Source organism: Heptranchias perlo, unplaced genomic scaffold (assembly GCF_035084215.1).
Source record: "Heptranchias perlo isolate sHepPer1 unplaced genomic scaffold, sHepPer1.hap1 HAP1_SCAFFOLD_43, whole genome shotgun sequence".
In the NCBI taxonomy this organism is placed as follows: Eukaryota; Metazoa; Chordata; class Chondrichthyes; order Hexanchiformes; family Hexanchidae; genus Heptranchias; species Heptranchias perlo.
Window position 1 is genome coordinate 8,835,894 of NW_027139442.1, and position 21,271 is coordinate 8,857,164.

Below are 21,271 nucleotides of genomic sequence, written 5' to 3' on the forward strand. Positions count from 1 at the left end.
AATCAGTGAGATCTAACTCTGAGCAGAAACAAATAACAGTGAACGGCCTGGTGCCCAGGAGATCAGAAACATTACTTCGCCTGTTAACAACTAAACCGTGTTTCGAGTCCACCGACCCGCGTTGGTTCCATATGGGGGATTAAGCAGATAAAGCGGGAGGGGAGGAGTCAGAGTGAAGGACAGAGCGCAGAGCGGCCTCTGATCTTCCAGCTCCACCTCCAGCTTTCTCCACCCGCCAATTTAAAACCGTTTATCGATAATAGAACCGAAACACAGTGCTCCGCACAAACCCTTACAGACTCGGGCTTCATATTCAAGGATTTCCAGAAACCTGGAGCTTCAACTAAGGCATGTTACAATTAACAGTCAGTAATGTTCCTGCCTAAATACAGTCCCTTCGAAAACAAGTCACCCCGCCTCCTTCCATTTCAGTCCCAGACCCGATTCTATCTCCCCACACATCCCCTCACAGACGGGATCAGCAGTTTACAAACACCTTATTCCAGCTGATTTGGAGAAACTCGTGTGTTGTGGTTTGAGTTGTGATGCGGAGTTTCTCCACCAGTGTTACCGTCTCATAGAGACTCTCGCCCTGAATCTGTGAAAAGAAAATGACCATGAACTGTGACTGGAGCCTTAGACTTCCCCAGTTACAGTGAGGCCCGTTCCGGACATCTCATTCTCTCTGTTTTATATCAGACTGTATCCCACCTTCATGTCCAGCAAAACAGAAACACACACACTCTGTCACTCTTACACTTCCTATCAGTGTGTTCATATCACGCTCAAAAGCAGTATCGACCCCAATATACTGCATCAGAGAGAGAGGGGATGACAGACACGGTGAGAGAGAGCGGAGAGACAGATGCCGCAGTATCAGTTTCAGAAGAACCTGTGAAGTTCCGCTGAATCCAGAAAAATCCTATTGGAGAGACAAAAGATGCAATCTCATCTCTCACTGATATTGTACCAGACGCAGACACAATATTAATCCTACACTCAGTGCAGAGAGTGACAAAAACAATGCGCCACATTTAACCCTCTCTTGCCTGCTGTACTATATTCGGTTTTGCAGCTCAGGACCGTTCGGTAATACTCTCAGTGACCGAGAGTTTCACTCTGATTAAATAAATCTGGGACCGGTGCTGTCAGATATTAATCCTGCACGGTCCCAACAAACACACTGACTCACTCTTTCCTCACATGTTTCTCCAGGATTGGTTTGAGAAATCCTCCCTCCCCCATCCCCGAGTTTCGGAGCTGCACGTCAGATGTTTCAGTAAAGAGTCCAAGACTGAACAGAAACCACATGCTCATTTCACAGCCGCTCACTTTATCTCTGAAAGGCTCTTTACCATCAAAAGATACAGAGAGAAAAAGCACGGATGGAAACATCTCGTTTAATAGTTGGAGATTGTAAAGTCAGTCTGGATTCCAGCGTTAGTCACTGGTGGAATCCCATCTGTTTCCATTCTGGTGCCTGTTCCTGCACTGCCTGTGGACCCCATTCCCTCTGACCTTTCCCCCAGCCCCACTTCCTTTGCTCAGACTCTGAAAAATTCCAATTGGGGAAAGTTTCCATTGATTTTTGTATTGGGAATTAAACCAGATATATGCGCATGCGCGTCTCAGCCCCGCCCCCAGCGCTGGATTTTGGTGAGCAGAAGAGCGCATGCGCGCTCCCCTCCCCCAGCTCGGCCTGTGGGCGCCATTCCCTCAGTGAGCGGAAGAAGATGGTTTAAAACAGCCGGGAATGGAGAGATCACGGCCCCCGGGGGAAGGGGGCAAAGAGCAGCTTCGTTACAGCAGCTCATCGCTTCGGGACCGTGTCCGCAGATGGGCTCAGAGATCGGCATTGAGTCCGGGGGAAGGTCAGGGGGAGTCCGGGGGCTGTTTGTAAGAGGCGGAGTGGATCAGGAACTGGTCCCGGAACATGGAGTGAGCGGGGAAAGGGAGAGGTCATTCTCGGGCTGTGTGTGTACCGGGTGTGTCCAGGGGAAGGGGGACAGAATGGGAAGAACCTGCTATTTAAAATCATTGCTGCTTTCTCTCCCCAAACCAGTAGTGAATGTTCCTGGTTCAGTTCCAGTCTCACTCTGTTTATTGTTATTGGACAGTGAAGAGTGGAAACAGAGCCGGACAGTAAGGATGTGGGGAGTTATACAAAGAGCATCTATTGCAGGCACCAGGTGAGAAGTGTGAAGGACACATTTTAAACAGCGGCTGTTTGGTTTCGGTTGAACGGTTAGTCCCATGGGAGAGGGGATTAGAAACCTGACGTGTGCAAAGGTCCCCGCCCCATCGGGTCGTCCCATTCATGGATCAGTGCAGAGGTTGGGTTGTGTCAGGATGTCACTAAATTGTTGTAAAATTGCCCAACACACCTGGTTTGCAGAAGCTGAGTGCTGCAGTACTGCAGTGGAGTCAGAAACTGACACTGTTTGTATCACTGGTTCTCATTTGTGGATATTCAAAATAATCATTGATATGGATATTAATTCGAACACTTTTGTATTTTCTCCCTCACTGGTTCTTGAGTTACAAGAGATAAATTTCTTCCTGCAGGCAAATCCTTGAAGGACCCAGAATCAGTGTTATGTTTCCTCCACTCGAGGCACAAGGAACAGTGCAGCCAACTCCTTCTCCCACACAGTAAGTACATTATCACACACAGCGCACAGAGACACAGACAGGTCATCAGTTCCACAGTCTCAGACAGTAGAAGCAGTCAGTCCCACACTGATCCCAAGATCCAGAGACACATTTTCAATCCAACAGTCAAACAGAGGCAGACACTGTTCCATTTCCCCCGAGCTGAGTCCCGCTGACAGGTAGATACAAAAATCCCAGTCCAAGATCACACTATCAGATTGAAAGGCACTGTATCAATCTCACAATAGGGCAACATTAGCTACGAATTAAATACCAGATCGAAATCACACATGGTACCCGATTTAAAGGTGCAGAATGAATCCCAATAATGTCCCCTGAGATTCCAATTGATTACTCGCCCAGAACTCTCACACACATGTGAGTTGATACACTATGCGAATGGATATTGCATGTATCATGTGATACAAATTGCATACGAGTCCAAAACTCATGTACAGTATCAGATTAAAAATGCTGTGAGAGTGTAATCTGAGAAACAAATTAGATATCAGTTTATAATGGACTCATATTGTGAGATGTAAAGATACAGTATCAATTCTATTAGTACAGACTGAGCTATACATTATACGCCATTTGAAAAGTGTCACCATATCAATTTGAAAGATACATTATCTTTCACAATAGTACTCACAGAGATACAGATTTAATAGTAGTTCAAAAAGCACACAAATAATCTGATTAAAACCTACAGTGTCAAATCCTAAAGTGTATCCACATTTACCAATTAAATAATGAGAAATATGATCTAAACATGAAGATATTAAAGCTAAAATTTTTTATGCCATAATGCAATCTGAGAGAATAATTAATACAGATACAGAATGAATCTCACACTCAGATATAGTACCAGAGACTGACAGATGCAGAAGGAATCCCAAACTCACATACAATAATAGAGACTGACAGACACAGAGCGAATCCTACACTCACATATGGTACCAGAGATGACAGATATAGAATGAATCCCACACTGGCATACAGTACCAAGTGCTGATAGATATCTAGTTAATTACTCACTCTCATAAAGTACTAGAGACTGACAGAAAGATAATGACTCCCACATTCACACAGTACCAGAGCCTGAGAGATACAGAATGAATCACACACTCACACACAGTACCAGAGTCTGACAGATAGAGAATGCATCCCACACCAACATGCATTTTGAGAGGCTGCATATACAGAAAGAATTCAACACCCACATACAAGACTGGAGACTGAAAGACACAGAATAAATCCCACACTCACAGTATCAGAGACTGCATATATAGATTAAATCGCAAACTCACACACACTACTGACAAGATACAGAATGAATCGCACACTGACACACTGTTCCAGATACTGAGAGATACAAAATGAATCACACATTAGTGCAGGCTGAGTAACATTATTTACCAGTCCAAGAAGTATCAGATTGAAAGATACAGTATCAATTCCATTAGTGCAGACTGATCTACACATTATATACCACTAAAAAAACTGATGCAGATTCAGACTGAAATATACAGTATTCCATTCATGCAGACTGAGCTACACATCATATACAAGTTAAAAAATGTCACCATATCAGTTTGGAAGATAAACTAATTCACAATTGTGTTCCCATCGATACAGATTTAATAGTAGTCCAAAAAGTGCCCACATTCTCTGACTATATTCTAAAGCATTTCATTATCAACCAATTAAAAACTGGGAAAAATATGCATTCATTGAGGTATTAAAGATAAAGTTTTGAACACCATACTGTAAATGGAGATACAAATTACATACAGATAAGGAATGAATCTCACACTCAGATAGAGTGCCAGAGAGTGACACACAGAATGAAACCAGCATTCACACAATGTAACAGTGACTGACAGATACCGAATGAATCCTACATTCACACACAGTAAAAGGGACTGACAGATATAGAATGAATCACACACACCCACAGTACCAGAGCCTGACAGATACAGAATGAATCACACACGCACAGACAGTACTAGGGACTGACAGATACAGAATGAATCCCACACTCACAGACAGCACTAGGGACTGACAGATATAGAATGAATCCCACACTCACAGACAGTACTAGGGACTGACAGATACAGAATGAATCTCACAGTCACACACATTAATGCAGTCTGAGTTACACATTACACATCAGTCCAAAAATCTCATAATGTCAGATTGAAAGATACAGTATCAATTCCATTAGTGCAGACTGATCTACATATTATAAAGCACTATTAAAAACTGATAAAGATTCAGACTGAAATATACTGTATACCTTTCAAGCAGACTGAGCGACACATCATATACAAGTTCAAAAATGTCACCATATCATTTTGGAAGATAAACTAATTCACAATTTTTTTCCCATCGATACAGATTTAATCGAAGTCCAAAAAGTGCCCACATTCTCTGATTATAACCGAAAACATTATATTTTAAAATGTATCATTATCTACCAATTAAACACTGGGAAAAATTATTGATACATTGAGGTATTAATGAGAGAGTTTTGAACACCATACTGCAAACAGAGACACAAATTACATACAGATAAAGAATGAATCTCATACTCAGATAGAGGGCCAGAGACTGACATGCAAATTGAATACAGCACTCAAACAATGTAACAGTGACTGACAGATACAGAATGAATCCTACACTCACACACATTACAAGGGACTGACAGATACAGAATGAATCCTACACTCACACACATTACAAGGGACTGACAGATACAGAATGAATCCCACACTCACACACATTAGAAGGGACTGACAGACATAGAATGAATCACACACTCCCACGGTACCAGAGACTGACAGATACAGAATGAATCCTAAACTCACACACTGTAGCACAGACTGACAGAGACAAAATTTATATCACTCACAAACAGTACCAGAAATCGATAGATGCTAAATGAAAATCTCCCTCACATATAGCACCTGACACTGACGGAAACAGAATGAAACGCTCATTCACACAAAATACCAGGGACGAACAGATATTGAATGAATCCCATACTCACACACAGTACCAGAGACTGACAGATACAGAGTTAATTCCACACTTATACACAGTACCTGAGACTGGCAGATACAGAATTAATCCCACTCTCATATACAGTGCCACAGACTTGCGGATACAGAATGATCCCAAACTCATATGTAGTGCCCGAGACTGAGAGATACAGAATTAACACCATGCTCACACTCAGTACCAGAGACTGGCTGATACAGAATGAATCCCACACTCACACAGTATCAGATATTGACAGATGCAGAATAAACCCCGCTCTCACACACAGTACTGGAGACTGACTTCTGCTGGACATAAGCGAGAACTGTAAAAGAACGGAACAAATTCACATTTTATGTCGTGGTTGCAGAAATCGGACAATGTGCAACGTGAGGAAAGGTTCTGTCTGTAACTTCTACTCCCGTATATTTGCTCGTTTTGTTATTGAAAAATGATGACAATTGTTTTATAATAAAGTTTTTGTTTCACTCATTCGATAGTTGTGAATTTGCCCCATTATATTTCACTGTACATTGCGCAGTATTTCTCTCTGATTTCTCAGGACAAGATTTGCATTGCTCCTTTACCCCATTTAGACACTTATTTTCCAAGCAGTATGTGGCCTCCTTATTTCTCCTGGCAAAATGCACCAGCTCACACCTTTCTATATTGAAATTCAATGGCCATTTACACGGCCGTTCTGGAAGCTTATTTTGTCGTAGTCTTCCTCAGTATTGACTACACCCCCTAAAGTAATTACTATCATTTAATACAGCATTACAACCAATGTTTTATCGAAAAAATGTTCTCCATTCCCAGTTTTTCTAAATCCCACCCGTACAATATAATGTGAAGAATGAGTTTATCTTCTGTCCCTCTCTCATCTGCAAACTTCAATGACCCGGGGTTTGGGGACATCTACTGGCCGGAAGCAGAACTGCAACAGTTCGGAACAAATTGCTGAAACCGGACAATGTGCAGTGTGAGCGTGTTTGTGATTGGTGGCAGGTATTAAATCTGATTTTTTGAAACCTGACCATTAACCTTTAGTGTTTGTTACTGAAGAGTAAACAGAGCCGGACAGTAAGGATGTGGGGAGTTAAACAAAGAGTATCTATTGCAGGCATCAGGTGAGAAGTTTGAAGGACACATTTTAAACAGTGGCTGTTTTGTTTCAGTTGAACGGTTAGTCCCATGGAACAGGCGATTAGAAATCTGATATGTGCAAAGCTCCCCGCCCCATCGGGTAGTCCCATTCATGGATCATTCCAGGGGTTGTGTTTTGTCTGAATGTCACTAAACTGTTGTAAAACAGCCCGACACACCTGGTGTGCAGAAGCTGAGTGCTGCAGTACTGCAGTGGAGTCAGACACTGACACTGTTTGTATCGCTGATTTTCATTTGTGGATATTCAATATTATTATTAACAGATATTAATCTGATCACTTCTGCATTTTCTACCTCACCTGTTCTTGATTTACAAGAGATACGTTTCTTTCTACAGGCAAATACTTGAAGGAGCCAGAATGAATGTGAAATTTCCTCCACCCGAGGCAAAGGAACAGTGCAGCCAGCTCCTTCTCACACACAGTAGGTATATTCTCACTCTCAGAGCACAGAGACACAGACAGGTCATCAGTTCCACAGTCCCACACAGCAGAAGTAGTCAGTCCCACACTGATCCCAAGTTCCAGAGTCACATTTTCAATCCAACAGTCAAACAGAGCAGGTGAGGCAGACACTGTTCCATTTCTCCCGAACTCAGTCCCGCTGACAGGTGGATTCTAAAATCCCAGCCCAAAATCACACTATCAGATTGTCAATTTCACAAAAGGGCAACATTAGCCATGAATTAAATACCAGATATCCCGAGATTCAAATTGAATACTAGCCCAGAACTCTCACACACACGTGAGTTTAATACATGCAGTATCCATTCGAATAGTGTATCATTCAAATACAAAATGAAGGCCGAAACTCATGTACAATATCAGATTGAGAATTGCTGTGACAGTGTAACCAGAGAAACAAATTAGATATCAGTTTATAATATACTCACAGTATGAGATTTAAAGATACAGTATCGATTCTATTAGCACAGACTGAGATACACATTATTTACCAATTCAGAAATGTCACCATATCAATTTGAAAGATAAATTATCATTCACAATATTACTCACAGATTTACAGATTTAATAGCAGTCCAAAAAGCACACAAATTATCTGATTAAAGCCTCCAGCTTCAAATCCGAAAGTGTATCCATATTTACCAATTAAATAATGAGAAAAGCTATTCAAACATTAACATATTAAAGCTACAGTATTGAACATCATAATGTAATCTGAGAGAATAATTATGGACAGAAACAGAATGAATCTCACACTCCGATACAGTACAGAGACAGACATGCAGAAGGAATCCCAAACTCGCATACAGTACTAGAGGTTGCCAGACACAGAGTGAATCCCATACTCAAGTATGGTACCAGAGATGACAGAAACAGAATGAATCCCACTCAGGCATACAGTACCAAGGACAGACAGATACCGAGTTCATCCCACATTCTAATAAAGCACTAGAGACTGAGAGTTAAATTATGAATCGCAAACTCACACACAGCAGCAGAGACTGACAGACACAGAATGAATCCCACACTCACACACAGTACCAGAGAATGACAGATACAGAATGAATCCCACACTCACTCACAGCACCTCAGACTGACAGATACAGAATGAATCCCACACTCACTCACAGCACCCGAGACTGACAGATACAAAATGAATCCCACACTCACACACAGTACCAGAGACTGAGAGATACAAGGTGAATCTCACAGTCACCTACATTAGTGCAGGCTGAGTTATAAATTACGTTCCAGTCCAAAAATCTCAGTGTCAGATTGAAAGATACAGTATCAATTCCATTTGTGCAGACTGAGCTGCACATTAGAAACCACGACAACAAAACTGATACAGATTCAGACTGAAATATACAGTATTCCATTCATGCAGACTGAGGTACACATTATATACAAGTTCAAAAATGTCACCATATCAATTGGAAGATGCACAAATTCACAATTGTGTTCCCAATGTAGATTTAATAGAAGTCCAAAAATAGATGCCCACATTATCTTATTACGTTTTTTTAAATGTCATTATCTACCAATTAAAACTGGGAAAAATTATTCATACATTTAAGTATTAAAGATACAGATGTGAACGCCATCCTGTAAATGAAGATATAAATTAGATACAGATAAAGAATGAATCTCTCACTCCGATAGAGTGCCAGAGACTGATATGTAGAATGAATCCCAAACTCATACAATGTACCAGCGACTGACAGATTCAAAATGAATCCCACACTCACACACTGTAGCACAGACTGACAGATACAGAATTTATATCACTCACAGACAGCATCAGAAATTGATAGATACAGAATGAATGTCTCACTCACATATAGTACCAGAGACTGACAGGAACAGAACGAATCGCTCACACATACAAAATCAGAGACTGAGAGATATGGAATGAATCCCAAACTCACACACAGTACCAGAGACTGATAGATCCAGAATGAATACCACATTCACATAGAGTATCAGGAACTGACAATCACAGAATGAATCTCACAGTCACACTACTGCAGACTGAGTTACATTTTACATACCAGTTCAAAGATATCATAGTGTCAGATTGAAAGCGACGGTATGAATTCCATTAGTGCAGACTGAGCTACATAGTAGAAATATTAGTAAATACTCATGGAGTAATATACTGAAATAAACAGTATCAATACCATTCGTTCAGACTGAGCTACACATTATATACCAGTCCAAAAACCTCATAAATGATCAGACTGGAAGATACAGTATCAATTCTATTAGCACTGCCTGACCTGTACATTACATACCAGACTGAAAATCCCATAAAATCTTCGACTGAAATAAACAGTATCAATTCCATGAGTGCAGACTGAGCCACACATTATATAGCAGTCCAAGAATCTCATACCCTATCAGACTCAAAGATACAATAACAATTCCATTAGCACAGATGACGAGTCCAAAAATCTCATGGAATATCAGATTGAAAGATTCAGTATCACTTCCATTTGTGCAGAATGAGCTACACATCACATTCCAGTCCAAAAATCTCATACAGTATCAGACTGATAGATACAGTATCAATTCCTTTAGTGCAGGCTGAGCTACATATTACATACCAGTCCAAAAATCTCATACAATATTAGATTGAGATGCAGAATTAATCCCATTATTGCTGACTGAGCTATACATTACATACCAATCCAATAATTTCACCACGAACAGATTGAAAGGTACATTATCATTCACAATAGAGTTCAGAGATTAAGATGTAATCCCACTCCAAAGCTCACACACGTTGTTTGATTAAAGAAAATTGAAAAGTGTATCCATATTTACAAATTAAACACTGGACGAAGAACTGTATATAATTTAAAGTATTAAAGATACAGTTTCAAATACGATACTGTAAACTGAAATAAGAATACAGAATGAATCCAGACTTGCACATTGTCTCAGAGACTGAATTACAGAATTAATCCCACACTGAGATAATGTAGCAGAGACTGACAGATACAGAATAAATCCCACACTCACACACAGCACCAGAGACCTGCAGATACAGAATGAATCCCACACTCACATACAGTACCAGAGACTGACAGATACAGAATTAATCCCAAACTCACACACAGTACCAGAGACCGACAGATACAGAATGAATCTCCACACTCACAGACTGTACTGGAGACGACCGATATAGAATGAATGTCACAGTCACATTACTGCAGACTGAGTTACACTTTACAGACCAGTCCAAAGATCTCATAGTGGCAGATTGAAAGATACAGTCTAAATTCTATTGGTGCAGACTGAGCTACATATTGGATATAGTGGCAAATACTCGTGTTTGCTGAAATAAACATTATCAATACCATTGGTACAGACTGAGCTACACATTACGTACTAGTCCAAAAATCACAAATGATCAGATTGGAAGATACAATTTAAATTCTATTCGCACTGCCTGAGCTGAACATTATATATCAGTCCAACAATCTCATACAATATTAGACTGAAAGATACAGAATCAATTCAATTAGTGAAAACTGAGCCACACATTATATAGCAATCCAAGAATCTCATACCGTATCAGACTCAAAGATACAATATCAATTCCATTAGCACAGACTGAGCTACACGTTACTCACCAGTCCAAAAATCTCATACTGAATCTTTCAATGTGACACTGTATCAATTCCATTCGTGCAGCCTGAGCTATACATTGCATTCCAGTCCAAAAATTTCATACAGTATAAGAATGATAGATACAGTATCAATTCCTTTAGTGCAGGATGAGCTACATATTACATACCAGTCCAAAAATCACATACAGTGTTAGACTCAGATGCAGAATTAATCCCATTATTGCAGACTGAACTGCACATTACACACCAGTCCAGTAATTTCAACGTGAACAGATTGAAAGGTATATTATCATTCACAATAGAGTTCAGAGATTAAGATGTAACACGACTCCAAAACTCTCACACGTTGTTTGATTAAAGAAAATCAAAAAGTTTATCTGTGTAAACAAATTAAATGCTCGATGAAGACATGTATATACTTTAAAGTTTCAATACAATAGTGGAAACTGAAATAAGAGTATAGAATGCACATTGTCACAGAGATTGAATTGCAGAATGAATCCCACACTGAGATAAAGTAGCAGAGAATGGCAGATAGAGAATGTATCCCACACACAGACAGTACCAGCGACTGAGAGATGCAGAATATACCCCATGCTCACACTCAGTTACAGAGACTGACAGATACAGAATAAACCCCAGTCTCATATCCAGTACCAGAGACTGACCTCGACTGACGGGAAGCGACAACTATAATAAGGCAACAAATTCACATTCTCTGTCGTGGTTCCAGAAACAGCACAATGTGCAATGTGAGGGAAGTTTCTGTCTGTAACTTTTACTCTCGTATTTTTGCACTTTTTGACGGTGAAAAATGAAGACAATTGATTCATAATAAAGTTTTTGTTTCACTCGTTCCATAGTTGTGAATTTGCCCCATTATATATCACTGTACATTGCACAGTATTTCTCTCTGATTTCTCAGGACACGATTTACATTGCTCCTCTACCCCATTTAGACTCTTATTTTCCATGCAGTATGTGGCCTCGTTATTCCCCCAGCGAAATGCACCACCTCACACCTTTCTCTATTGAAATTCAATGGCCATTCACAAGGCCGTTCTGCATGTTTATTTTGTCCCAGTCTTGATCTGTATTGACTATATCTCCGAAACAAATTACAAGAATTTAACACAGCATCACAACTAGTGTTTGCTCTAACAAAATGTACTTGCAGCTCGTCTCCATCCCCAGTTTTTCTAAATGCCACTCGTGCAATATAATGTGAAGAATGAGTTTATCTTCTGTCCCTCGCTCATCTGCAAACTTCAATGTCCCGGGGTTTGGGGACATCTACTGGCCGGAAGCAGAACTGCAACAGTTCAGAACAAATTGCTGAAACCGGACAATGTGCAGTGTGAGCGAGTTTGTGATTGGTAGCAGGTATTAAATCTGATTTTTTTAAACCTGCCCATTAACCTTTAGTGTTTGTTATAGAACAGTAAACAGAGCCGGAGAGTAAGGATATGGGGAGTTATACAAAAAGCATCTTTTGCAGGCATCAGGTGAGAACTTTGAAGGATACATTTTAAACAGCGGCTGTTTCGTTTTGGTTGAACGGTTAGTCCCATGGGAGAGGGGATTAGAAATCTGATATGTGCAAAGGTCTCCGCCCCTTCGGGTAGTCCCATTCATGGAACAGTGCAGGGGTTGGGCTGTGTCTGGATGTCACTAAATTGTTGTAAAACAGCCCAACATACCATACAAGGAGGGTGAGTGTGCGGGACTGGGCATTTACATCTTAATAGGGGCAAGGAGGGAGAGTGTGCGGGACGGGGGATTTACAGCTTCATTGGGGCATGGAGGGAGAGTGTGGGAAGGGGAATTTGCAGCTTAATAGAGGCAAGGAGGAAGAATGTGGGACGGGGGGTTTACAGCTTAATAGGGGCAAGGGAGATAATAATGTTCCACAGAAACTAGACCTCTCTGTTCTGAATTTCTGTCCTGTACTTGCAGAGATCACTTACGTAAACGATGAGGACAGATTGCATAGATAAGGTTAAGGGGTCATTTAATTGAGGTATTTAAGATGATTGAAGGATTTGATCGAGTACATCGAGAGAAATTATTTCCTCTGGTGCGAGAGTCTGGAACAAGGGTGGTAGTGGGGCGGGGGTGGGGGGGAGGGGATCACCTTAAAATTGGAGCTCGGCCATTGAGCGGTGATGTCAGGAAACAATTCTTCACACAAAGGGGAGTGGAAATCTGGAACTCTCTTCACTCCAAAAAGCTGTTGAAGCTGGGGGTCAATTGTAAATTGAGATTGATAGATTTTTGTTTGGCCAGAGTATTAAGGGTTATGATAGCAAGGCAGGTATATGGAGTTAAGATACAGTTCAGCCATGGTCTAATTGAATGACGGAACAGGCTCGTGGGGCTGAATGGCCTGCTGCTGATCCGATTTTGCTAAATGCAGCAATCGGCAATAAGGTTGTGGAAGGCAGTGGCCTTGCTCACAGGTGAACGGATGATGGAGATGCGGAGCGAGGTGGTTACTAGTCAGGGAGTGTCTGTCAATGAAGGATAAATTGTGACGAACAAGGGAGTGTCTATAAATGAAGGCGAAATGGTGATTGGCCAGGTTGTGTCTGAATGAAGGAGAAATGGTGACTGGTCAGGGAGTGTCTGTAAATGACGGAGAAATGGTGACTGATCAGGGTCTGTCTGTAAATGAAGGAGAAATGGTGACGGGTCAGGGAGGTCTGTAAATGAAGGAGGAATAGTTACAGTTCAGGGAGAATCTGCAAATGAAGGAGAAATAGTGACAGATCAGTGACCGTCTTTAAATGGAGGAGAAATGGTGACTGGTCATAGAGAGTTCGTCGCCAAAATTAGGAGATATCACAGATGGAATGCTTACAGGCAGCAAAGGGAGGGACATAGTATCGAAATGAGGGAGAGAGCATATACATCCAGCCGGAATCAGCATCTTCAGGAGAGGAGAGGGAGGGGAACCAGTGAGTGTCGAACTGAACCCAGCCAGAGTCAGCACGTTCAGGGGAGGAGAGGGAGAGGAACCAGTGAGTGTAGAACAGAACCCAGCCAGAGTCAACACCTTCAGGAGAGGAGAGGGAGGGGAACCAGTGAGAAGAGAACAGAACCCAGCCAGAGTCAACACCTTCAGGAGAGGAGAGGGAGGGGAATCAGTGAGTATAGAACTGAACCCAGCCAGAGTCAGCACCTTCAGGGCAAGAGAGAGAAAGAGAGAGGGGAACCGGCGAGTGTCGACCTGACCCCAGTCAGAGTCAAGGCTTTCAGGGGAGAGAAAATAAACTTAAATAGAAGGAAAACTGTTGGAGATGGTGCGATGGATTTGGATTTCAGCAGAGGGAGGAGGGTGAGTGTTTTGGACGGGGATTAACATTCTGGGGGAATGAGCGGGAAGAATGTTCCATCGAAACGAGAATTTCCTGTTCTGAATTTCTATCCTCTGTTCACAGTGTGAACTCCTTTTACAGAGTATTAGAAGGGGAGGATTTGCAGACGGGAAACTCAAACCAAACCACGTCAAGATCTGACAGTCACTCAATTCACCAGCACCTGAAGATCATCGGGTTTGAATACAGAAGGAGGAATGTTTGTCGATTCTGTCTGTGGGAAAAGATTTGAAACATCTCTGTGACTGGAAAACAACCTAGAAACACATACCCGAGTGAGAGTGTTCCAGTGCACTGACTGTGCAAAGAGCTTTAACCAGTTACACAGCCTGAAAAAAAATCACACCATTCAGAGGACGGATAAACCGTATACGTGTTGTGTGTGTGGACGAGACTTCTATTGATCGTCCAACCTGGAGAGACACAAGGACACCCGCACCATGGAGAAACCGTGGAAATGTGGGGACTGTGGGAAGGGATTCAATTACCCGTCCCAGCTGGAAACTCATCGACACAGACACACTGGGGAGAGGCCGTTCCCCAGCTCCGTGTGTGGGGAGGAATTGAATGAGTCATCCAGCCGACTGAAACACCACCGAGTTCACACCGGGGAGAGACCGTTCACCTGCACTGAGTGTGGGAAGGGATTCACTCGATCATCCAACCTGCTAACACACCAGGAAGTTCACACCGGGGAGAGGCCGTTTACCTGCATTGAGCGTGGGAAGGGATTCACTCGATCATCTCACCTGCTCACACACCAACGAGTTCACACTGGGAAGAGGCCTTTCACCTGATCTGTGTGTGGGAATGGATTCACTTGTTCATCCAGTCTTCTGACACATCAACTTGTTCACACTGATAAGAAACGTTTTAAATGTTCGGACTGTGAAAAGAGCTTTAAAATTACAAAGGATCTACTGGCACACCAACGGATTCACACAGAGGAGAGGCCGTTCACCTGCACTGAGTGCGGGAAGGGATTTACTCTGTCATCCAACCTGCTGACACATCAACGCACTCACACTGGGGACAAGCCGTTCACCTGCACTGAGTGCGGGATTAGATTCACCCAGTCAGCCCACCTGCTGACACATCAGCGAGTTCACACTGGGGAGAGGCCGTTCATCTGCTCCAAATGTGGGAAGAGATTCACTCGTTCATCCTACCTCATTGAACATCAACTTGTTCACACTGGTAAGAGACGTTTTAAATGTTCTGACTGTGAGAAGAGTTTTAAAAGTAAAAGGCATCTTCTATCACACCAACGCACTCACACTGGGGAGAGGTCGTTTACCTGCTCTGTGTGTGGGAAGGGATTCACTCGGTCATCCCACCTGCTGAGACACCAGAGAGTTCATATGTGACTCCAGGGGTTCGATTCTGCTCTCAATCACATCTAGGAGAGAACCACGTTCATTCTGACAGGTGGGGTTTGTTTCTGATGTTAATAACCCCTTTAACTGTGCTGGAGTTTGGTAATCTGTACAAGTGTTCAATGAATCAGCTTTCTTTTAAACACAGTGGGTCGTGTAGCGCCCGTTGTTTCTGCGCTACGTGGCGTCTCGAAGTACCAAGATACTGTCTTGGCTGCGTGTGCACATTCCCAGCGTGACGTGCGCCGGTCGCCATCTTGGACTAGGTATTTGCACGTGCGCAAATACCGAACGCCGGCAGCATGCAAAGTAAGGAGAAAATGGATACAATCAGTGTGCAACGATAATTTAAAGTGATAGACACCATTTTGGAACTTAAGGTTCAACTCAATGCAGTCATAACCATGACCATCAGAACATTTTTTAGAGTGTCTGGGGGACCCCGGAGCAGCGCATTTTAAACGGAACATGCAGGATGTACACGCTAGAGGCTGGATTATTGATTCTGGCTGCTGATGGATTTGTGACTGTTTTTGGAGGTTTCCTATGCTTGAATACGACGACGCGGGGACGTAGCCTAAAATTTAGAGCCAGGACTTGCAGGAGTGAAGTTAGGAAACAATTCTACACACACAGGGTGGGAGATGTTTGGAACTCTCGTTCTGCAATCGGCAGTTGATGTGAGCTCAATTGTGAATTCTAAATCTGAGATTGATAGATTTCTGTGAACCAAGGATATTAAGGGATATGGGGCTAAGGCGGGTATACGGAGTTAGGTCACAGGCCCACCACGATATCATTGAATGACGGAACAGGCTTGAGGGACTAAATGCCACTGCCACTTATTGGCTCCTGTTAGGCGCCACGTTCTCCTGCGAGAAATTGGGACATGTATCTGGGTGATGTGACTGTCATGGGTGAATAGCTACCAGTATATGTGTCCTGTGGCTTGCAACAGTGATAATGTGTAAGGTTGAGAGGAAGCATCTGACTGTAAGAGTTGAGTACTGATTGAAAGCGTTTGTTGGTATGTGGGTGATGGTGGGTGCAGTGCCTGGTGCAGTTGGTAGGAGACGACACTTGACAGTTGACCTCACTCACCTTGACCACTCGTGTCAAAGTATTAAACTTCTTCCTGCACGGAATCCATGTTCGTCGTGCTGTGCGCCTAGCATTGACTTCGTCCCCTGCTGCCTCCCACTGCCTTTTTGGCATTTGTCTGGAGGGCGTCTTGAACCTCGGCGGATATAGGATGTTCCTCCTTCTGACCACCTCCTGCACCAAGGTGCATCAGCAGAGAGCCTTGGTGCATGCGCTCATGCAGTCTCAGATTGGCAGATTGGAGTGGTCTGGCATACATATTGGAGGATGTGGGATTTAGTGGTGTGCAACCTTTATTCAATGTTTAACACAACTCATCAGTTTGTAAACATAGGGTTAGGGTAACATAGGGTAAAGCATCTGTGCTTTACATATGTGATGTCTGATCTCCATGCAGAGAGCAGACTTATTATTAGCAAGTAACAGGTACCGGCTACCTTTAAGAGATTTTAAGAGACTCCCTCCCTTTAAGAGATTGGAACCCCCCGCGCCCCCCGCTCCCCGCCCCGGCTGGTGGAAAATGCGCATTTCTATTTCTACCCTATCGAATCCTTTTATAATTTTAAATGTATGGTTCAGATCAGCCCCCAACCTTCTAAACTCAAGGGAATGCAAACCAAGTTTATGCAACCGATCCTCATAATTGAACCATTCAAGCCCTGGTGTCATTCTGGTGAATCTGCACTGTCCCCCCTCCAAGGCCAATATATCCTTGGTGAGGATTAGTTCTCCAGATGGGGTCTGACCAAGGCTCTGTAGAACAGAAGCATCACTTCCTTCCCTTTGTATTCCAGCCCTCGAGATAAAGGCCAATATTCCATTAGTCTGTGATTACTTTTTTATCTGTGCACTAGCTTTGTGTACATGGACACCCAAATCCCTTTGCTCCTCCACCGTTCCCAGTCTCTCACTTTAAGAAAATACTCCAATGTTTCCTTCCTGCATCCAAAGTGAATGATCTCACACTTCCCCACATTGAACTCCACCTGCCACAGATTGTCCATTCACTTCAACTGTCCCTTTTAACTTCCTGCTTCCATCTACACCACTTACTGTGCCTCCTAACTTAGTGCCACCTGGAAACTTGGATCTACAACTCTCTACTCCTTCATCCAAGTTATTGATAGATATGGTGAAAAGCTGAGGCCCCAGTAGAGATCCCTGGGGACATCACTTGTCACATCCCGCCAATCAACGAACGTTCCCTTTATCCCTATTCTCTTCTCCGACCTCCCAACTAATTCCAACCCAAGTCACAAGGTCACTTTCAATTCTGTGCACTTTTCATTGATTCTGTTAATCTCTTGTGCTGAACGTTTTCAAATACCTTCTGGAAGTCCATATAGACAACATCCATAGACACTCCCCTGTCCACCTTGTTAATTACATCAAAAAATCCAACTAGATTCGTCAGACATGACCTGCCCTTCACAAATCCATGTTGACTCTGTTTGATCAGCTCAGACTTGTTCAAGTGCTCAATCATTTTGTCTCTGATGATAGATTCCAGTAACTTCCCCACAACTGACCTTAAACTGACAGGTCTGTATTTTCCTGGTTTCTTCCTCCCTACTTTCTTAAATAACGGAGTGACGTTTTCAACTTTCATCCACAAAGGCACAATTCCTGAGTCGAGAGAGCTTTGAGAAATTATGACTAATGCATCTGCAATTTCCCCATCCGTTTCCTTTAATACCCTGGGGTGGAAACCATCAGGTCCTGGAGATTTCATTCTTGTTTGCAGTTATTTATTTATCAGATTGTGTATAACAAGACTGAGTGCCCCAGCACTGACTGTGTACATAACAGGACTGAATGTCCCAGCACTGACTGTGCGCATAACAGGACTGAGTCTCCCAGCACTGACGGTGTGTATAACAGGACTGAGTGTCCCAGCACTGACTGTGTGTATAACAGGACTGAGTGTCCCAGCACTGAATGTGTGTATAACAGGACTGAGTGTTCCAGCACTGAATGTGTGTATAACAGGACTGAGTGTTCCAGCACTGAAGGTGCATATATCAGGACTGAGTATCCCAGCAGTGACTGAGTGAATAACAGGACTGAGTGTCCAAGCACTGACGATAAAACAGGAATCTGTATCCCAGCATTGACTGTGTGCATAAGAGGACTGAGTGTCCCAGCACTGACTGTGTGTCTTACAGGATTGACTTTCCCAGCACTGAATGTGTGTATAAGAGAACTGATTGTCCCAGCACTGACTGTTCTTCCAGTGTACATGATCGTGCGTAGAATGTACATGCGCTGTGGGTGGAGATAAATGGGTGGGGTAGAATCCATGATAGGGTGGAGTGACATGCGGTTGACGGTGGAGATTACATCGGTTGCAGGAGGTTACAGAGATAGGGAGGGGGCGAGGACCATGGTGGGAATTGAACACGAGGATGAGGATTTTAAAATCGAGACGTTGCCGGATCGGGAAACAATTTAATAACACACGAACAGAAACTTACGGTTCACTGCCCGGCGGACAGGTGGAGAAGACATTGATGTCCGCGGGGGAACAGTCAGGGTCACAGCAGCAGTCGAGGTCGCAGAATTCGCCAGTCAGGTCACAGGTACAAATGGGAACTGCTGGAAGACACACACACACACACACACACACACATACACACACAGATCTTACAACAGAGTACGTGACGGTCTCAAAGACCACATCCCTCCCTTGCCTGAATCCATGATCACCGTCTTCTCCATCTCCCAAAATCAATCTGCAGACTTATCCTCCCAACTGCTTTCTACTCACCGAATTACAGCTCCCAGATACCCAGCACAACCCACTTAATAAATAATAACAATTGTGGAGAGAACAGAGAAGTTGGGGTTACTCTCGTTGGAGCAGAGAAGGTTGAGCGGCGATTTACCAGAATGGTACCGGGGATGAGGGACTTCAGATACCGGGAAAGACTGAAGAAGCTGGGATTGTTCTCCTTAGAGCAGAGACGGTTAAGGGGAGATTTAATCGAGGGATTCAAAATGAGGAGGGGTTTTGATGGAGTCGATGGGGAGATACTGTTGCCACTAACGGGAGGGTTGGTAACCAGAGGACACAGATTGAAGAAAATTGGGAAAAGAGCCACAGGGAGATGAGGAGAATGTTTTTAGGCAGCGAGTTGTTCTGATCTGGAATTCACTGCCTGAAAGGGCGGTGGAAGCAGATTCAATAGTAACTTTCAAAAGGGAATCGGGTCAATCCTTGAAGTGGGGAAATTTGCGGGACTGTGGGGAAAGAGCAGTGGAGTGGGACTAATCGGATCGCTCGTTCACAGAGCCGGCACAGGCGCAATGGGCCGAGCGGCATCCTTCACAGAGCCGGCACAGGCGCGATGGGCCGAGCGGCCTCTTTCACAGAGCGGGCACAGGTTCGATGGGCCCAGCGGCCTCTTTCACAGAGCCGGCACAGGCGCGATGGGCCGAGCGGCCTCTTTCTGTGCTGTTTGATTCTCGCTCACTTTTGGGCTCCGACCCACGGCCCGTTTGACTGGGAGGCGGCAGAGTGACTCCCCCCCGAGCCCAGCTCGACACCGGGCACTGCCAGAGTGGAGATTCACCGGGCCCGCAGGAGGCACCGAGTAACTCCCTCCGCCTCCCCTCCCTACCCCCGCTCTCCCCTCTCAGGCCACTCCCGGGTGCGGGCACTCCCTCTGTCGGCCTCACCCCCGCCCCCAGCAGCCCCAGCCCACCCATCAGCCCCAGGTCGCCATCATCATCCTCCCGGCGCCGGCCTGTTGCAAAGGGAACGCAGCAAAGGTACCGCGCGGCGCATGCGCGGCGTCCCTGACCGTAACGCACGGATGTGGCGAGACGTCAGCGCGCAAAAGTGAGTGAAGTTGCCGAGTGCAACGTGATTGGAGGAGTCAGCCCAGGAGGACTGGAGCGGGAGCGGGGCGGGGGTGGTGGGGGGATGAGGTGAGAGCTGTCAGTCAAAGGGCCCGGAGTCAGCACTCACTCCGCACAGGGTTTGGAGAATTTGTTTGAAAATGCAAAATCTGCAAGAATGAAATAAAATTTGAAATGCAGAAAAAAATGGAAAAAATTGCAAATTAAACCAGAAATGTCCAAACGCACATAAGGCTGATGGTCTGGGTCCTCCTGCTACTATTAATCTTCTCCACCTGGGGCATCGGATGAGCAGAATGTTTGAATGTAACTTTTTTAATGCAGAGGGTGCTGGATATATGGAATGGACCAGCGATGGAGGCAGTGGGGCCTGATTGTATCATCAAATTCCAGAGAGTTGACTAAGTACCTGATAGCGATACCTTGGTATAAGACAGACTAGAAATTGGGATCTTTATTTTTTTGGACATGTACACTAGCTTTTACTGGTTGGTGTACCTGGACACTAAAATCCCTTTGCTGCTCTACTCTCTTTGGTTTCTCATCATTCAGAAATTAATCCCATTTCTCACCTGGTGCCTGCAACATATGGTCTT

The 21,271-nt window shown here is 43.8% G+C and overlaps 1 pseudogene; it reads left to right on the plus strand.

Moving 5' to 3' along the window:
• Window positions 1–1,666: 1,666 nt before the first annotated feature.
• Window positions 1,667–20,907, plus strand: LOC137312550 (zinc finger protein 623-like; annotated as a pseudogene).
• Window positions 20,908–21,271: the final 364 nt, after the last annotated feature.